This window comes from Zingiber officinale, chromosome 11A (assembly GCF_018446385.1).
Source record: "Zingiber officinale cultivar Zhangliang chromosome 11A, Zo_v1.1, whole genome shotgun sequence".
NCBI classification, from domain to species: domain Eukaryota; kingdom Viridiplantae; phylum Streptophyta; class Magnoliopsida; order Zingiberales; family Zingiberaceae; genus Zingiber; species Zingiber officinale.
Window position 1 is genome coordinate 21,429,947 of NC_056006.1, and position 6,000 is coordinate 21,435,946.

Here is a 6,000-nt window from a genome sequence, read left to right on the forward strand (position 1 = left end):
GGAAAAAATGAATAGAGAGAAAGTGTGATGAGAAAAATGAGGAGAGAGAGTGTGATGGAAGAGAATAAAGAGAGAGAAAGTGTGATGAAAGAAAATGTGGAGAGAGACTATGGTAAGAGAGATTTAGGAGAGAGAAAGTATGGTGAGAAAAATGAGGTGAGAATGAAGAGACAGAAAATGAGGAGATAGATTGTGTGATGGGAGAGATACGGAGAGAAAATGATAGAGAATGTGTGATGAGAGAGAATGAGGAGAGAGAAAGTATGTTGAGAGAGAAAGTGTGATATATAATGAGGAGAGAGAAAGTATGATGAGAGAGAACAAGGAGAGAGACTGAAATGAAATAAAAATTGAACAAATATACTAAGGGTATTTTTGTCCAAAACTTAATTCTCATTCCTATTCATCAAAACCCAAGGGAGAGGGTGAGTTTCATCCATACCCAAGTTTTTGAGTTTCATTCTAAAATCTTGATTCCATTCCCAACAACCAAACACAAAGTTTGAGAATGAATTCATTCCCTCATTTCCAAAACCCCTAAACCAAACGCCAACTTAGTTTGATTACTATGGTAGACTTGAGGAAATCATAGAGTTGAATATCTTGTATTCCCTATAAAAAGATATGTGTTATTCAAATATTTATGGTATGATCATACCCCAAGAACAAGTACCAGAATACATCCAAACCATAATTTAATTGAGGTTAATGTAAACAAAATGTTCAATAAATTTGAACCTTTTATTTTCAGGGTACAAGCAAGTCAAATTTTCTATCTTAAAAAGCCTATGAAGAGAAGATGTAGTGAATGGTTATTTGTTAGTTGAATGAAGCCTCACTTGACTATAGAAATGTCAAACACTATCAATACCCAAAATCATGATGCATTCCAGAATGACAAAGTGGAGAGACATTTAGGCTGCGTTTGGTAGCCTGTAATCTACCTTGTAATGTAATCCAAATTACATTACAAAGTCGATTATTTTGTTTGGTTTGATTTAAAACTTGTAATGTAATGTAATCTGGATTACAAAAGGTAGTGAAGTTTTGTAATCTGGATTACAAAACAAATACTATGTAATCCGATTACATTACGAGGTCATTGTTTCACCAAAGTTTAAATGCCGAATATACCCTAAGTCTGTTGTCGACTGCCGCCGGTCGCCGGCCGTCGACCGCCGCAAGAAAAAAAAATTCGGTGCCAATGATATAAGTGGCAACTCGGTGACTATCAAGAATAATTCTGCAAGAAAAAAAAATTAATGTATAAAAATTATTAAAATAATATATGAACTTGAATTACTAATAATAAAAAATACTTATGAATCTTCAACAACTCCAAGAACTTTGTAGCCACAGGTGCAACTGCCTGTTGTCCTGTCATAATAATATTTGCAAAATAATATTACAACACAATATAATAAAATTTACAGACATACATGACATTAATACCAAACAATATAGAAATATGACTTACTTGATGAACAATAATATTAATATTTAGTTAAGATTAACATATGACTAATCAACATTAACAGTTTCTAAGTCCTCATCGTTAGACTCTATTAGTTTAACTTCATCCTCACTATTGGACATCTCTCTATTATATATCTCCTTGTAAGTGACATTAACATCTACAAGTAATTGAGATGTGAATTGGAGTTGTGAATGAACTAAGGCTACGTTTGGTTGGGTGTAATGTAATCTAACTTGTAATGTAATCAAATTTGTAATGTAATGTAATATAATCTTGATTACATTACTACGTTTGGTAATATAATGTATGTAATCTTTGATTACAAAGGTGATTACATTCTTTTGTTTGGTGCCCATTATTTTTTATAAGTAAATGTAATTCATATTATTATAAAATGACAAAAATATCCTGTGACCTCTATCGGCGGTCGCCACACCTCTGCCGGAGTTTGCGGTAGCCATCGGCAACCAGCTGCCGCCGCCACCGTCGGTCGCCGCAGCAGGCCACCGTCTTCGCCAATCGGCGGCGATGGGCGACGGCAGCGACTAGCTCGAGGGTGGCACCGGCGCCGAACTCGCCCTCGCGGAGCGCAAGGCCGCGGAGGCGGATCTTCAGGCGGCGGCGCGGTCCTGGGCCGTGCTGCGGCTCGCCGGGCTGATGCTGGGGCAGGCGGTGGCCCGCCACCGCGCGGGCCATGCCGGCGCCATGCCGCGGCGGCGGCCGGCGAGCGGCGGCGACGGCTGACCGGCGGCGGCTGTGGCCGGCGGCGGATCCCACTGTAGGGTGATGGCGGCGGCTGCCGGACGAAGCCCGCGCCGGAGGAGATTTCCGGCAAGAAGAGGAGCAATGCTCCTGTTCCGGTAGGTGACTACTGACAAAGGAGGAGGACACGAGGTGTCTTCCTGGCGGTGGCCTCTCGTGCCAAGGACGTGACGGCCGACAAGAGGCGAGGGAGGGGAGAAGGCCGACGGCGGCAGCAGCAACAACGAACCTAGCGAGCCCCGCTATTCCCTGCTCATTGCGGCGGCGCTGGAATGAGACGGCCGGAGCTGATGGAGCGGCCGCCGCCGGTCGCCGGCCGTCGCCGGCCGCCGCCGGTCGCCGGCCGTCGCCGGCCGCCGCCGGTCGCCGGCCGCCGCCGGCCGCCGCCGGTCGCCGGCCGCCGCCGGCCGCCGCCGGTCGCCGGCCGCCGGCCGCCGCCGGTCGCCGGTCGCCGGCCGCCGCCGGTCGCCGGCCGCCGCCGGCCGCCGCCGGTCGCCGGCCGCCGCCGGCCGCCGCCGGTCGCCGGCCGCTGCCGGCCGCCGCCGGTCGCCGGCCGCTGCCGGCCGCCGCCGGTCGCCGGCCGCTGCCGGCCGCCGCCGGTCGCCGGCCTCTGCCGGCCGCCGCCGGCCGCCGCCGGCCGCCGCCGGTCGCCGGCCGCTGCCGGCCGCCGCCGGTCGCCGGCCGCTGCCGGCCGCCGCCGGTCGCCGGCCGCCGCCGGCCGCCGCCGGTCGCCGGCCGCTGCCGGCCGCCGCCGGTCGCCGGCCGCTGCCGGCCGCCGCCGGTCGCCGGCCGCTGCCGGCCGCCGCCGGTCGCCGGCAGCTGCCGGCCGCCGCCGGTCGTCGCCAGTCGCCGGTCGCCGCCGGTCGCCGGTCGTCGCCTGTCGCCGGCAGCCGGCCGCTGGTTGTCGCCGGTCGCCGCCGGCCGTCGATAATCGGTCGCCACCGCCGCTGCCAATTGCCGGCCGCTGGTTGTCGCCGGTCGCCGCCGGCCGTCGGTAATCGGTCGCCACCGCCGCTGCCAATTGCCTGCCGTCGATCGCCGGCCGCCGATCGCCGTCTGACTCCGCCAACCTCGCCCGCTAGTCGTTGTCCGCCTGCCGTCGCCCATCGCCGCCGATTGGCGAAGACGGTGGCCTACGGCGACCGACGGTGGCGGCGGCAGCTGGTTGCCGATGGCTACCGCAAACTCCGGCAGAGGTGTGGCGACCGCCAATAGAGGTCACAGGATATTTTTGTCATTTTATAATAATATGAATTACATTTACTTATAAAAAATTATGGGCATCAAACAAAAGAATGTAATCACATTTGTAATCAAAGATTACATACATTATATTACCAAACGTAGTAATGTAATCAAGATTATATTACATTACATTACAAATTTGATTACATTACAAGTTAGATTACATTACACCCAACCAAACGTAGCCTTAGTTCATTCACAACTCCAATTCACATCTCAATTACTTGTAGATGTTAATGTCACTTACAAGGAGATATATAATAGAGAGATGTCCAATAGTGAGGATGAAGTTAAACTAATAGAGTCTAGCGATGAGGACTTAGAAACTGTTAATGTTGATTAGTCATATGTTAATCTTAACTAAATATTAATATTATTGTTCATCAAGTAAGTCATATTTCTATATTGTTTGGTATTAATGTCATGCATGCCTGTAAATTTTATTATATTGTGTTGTAATATTATTTTGCAAATATTATTATGACAGGACAACAGGCAGTAGCACCCGTGGCTACAAAGTTCTTAGAGTTGTTGAAGATTCATAAGTATTTTTTATTATTAGTAATTCAAGTTCATATATTATTTTAATAATTTTTATACATTAATTTTTTTTTCTTGCAGATTTATTCTTGATAGTCACCGAGTTGTCACTTATATCATTGGAAAATATAAAGAATAATTATGCACTTATAGTAATGAAGGCACGTAGACCAGGAAATGAAGACGTTTTATTATAATGAATTTATAGTAAGTAAATTTAATATATGTGGTATTCTATAATATATTTATCCTTTAATATATTATATTGTCAACTTATAATTATGGAAAAGATATACATGAGAAGAATGACAAGAAGAATAATTTAAAGATATATGGAATAGTTACTGTATCAAACTTTACATAGACCTTATGTGCTATATAAAAAGAAGAGCACTAGGCCAGCGTATGTTTTCAAGATGACATGGAATGCATGAATGACCATCTAGGCTGCAAAAAGGTGGTAAGAAAATGCTAAAAAGGCTCAATCAAACAAAAATACATAACTAGTTGGCCCGAGCACCGGAACCTCTTGGTATACGTCAGGATCCAGATCTATTGTTGAGCATAACATGGATCTGGTGAATTTAATTTAAAGTTATATTTTGTAACAGATTTTGTATTTATTACCAAACTTGTATAATTTTGTCCTAAATTATTTATGTATGCAGAAACGTGATTTTACCCGATAGTCCACATATATGGAAGTCTTTATTAAGACCCATAAGAAGAATGATGAGACATTTATCGATTCTCGATCTGGGACCCTATACGTAAGATTATTAAGTTTATTACATTTGCTCGTTTCTATTTTGATTAACTTTAGTAATTGTTATCAAATTAGATATTAATTATATTATATTTTTCCACACATAGACAAATGATAAATAGAGTGGCTTAGACATCTCAGTCATCATCAGGGGGAGAGTCATATCCTCTATCCACTGATGTGCTAAATGAGATTTATTATGATATTATCAGTGGAAAGATAAAAAACTCCACCCTCTATGACATTTGCTCCCAGGCCAAAGTTGCACTTGATCGTTTGAGGATTCCTAGGGACCATGCTTGTTCCTCTTTTTCTACTAAAGTGTGGTATTTAAAACGCGAAAATAAAGAGCTACGCACTCAACTGAAGTCAATGGATGAGAGGATGACCACTATGGAGCAGTGGAGGGCTGTTGAGGAGTAGAGGAGGGTCGCTATTGACTAGGGGAGAGATGAGGAGGATTGGAGGAGCGTCGAATGTGACGCGAATAATGAAGCTCTCTTTGCCCATATGCGAGCGGTCGTTGCTAATTTCTCCCAGACCCAAACACTACATGGTTTTGAGTTAAAGGAGACCCAAGACTCATTTGACCGTGGTGATTAGCTTTTTCTGAGATTTGTTCAACTATAATTTAATTTTTTTTTATTTATCATATATAAACCTTGCAAAACATATTTATTCTATTTTGATATTCTAATATACTCATTTCTAAATATTATATTACTATATGTTTCAGGAATCCCTATTTACATATTTATCACGATCATCATCATCATCTTTCTATCTACGTATCTTTTTTATTACATATAAAATTAGTTATACATATATATATAATTTTTAATTATACATCAATCTGATCATAATCTATTCTATTTGACTTTCTCTAGAATTTAATATTACTAGTATTATTTAGAGTATTTTCTATCATGGTATGGATTTATATATTTGATTATATACATTTGGATTTAGATATGAGTACTTGTTTCTATTATTGTGTTTGTGTTTTATTTCTATTATTGTGTTTGTGTATTGTTTAGATCGTGTTTGTTTCTATTTGTTTATATCCACAAGATTATTTGTTTGTTTTTGTTTATTTGTGTTTGTTATATATGAATTGTTAGGATATATGAAACTTAGGAATACAAGAAATCGAGCGAAAGACGCAACGAACGAGAAGAATGGCACGAGAAATGAGTCGACGAGCTCGGTG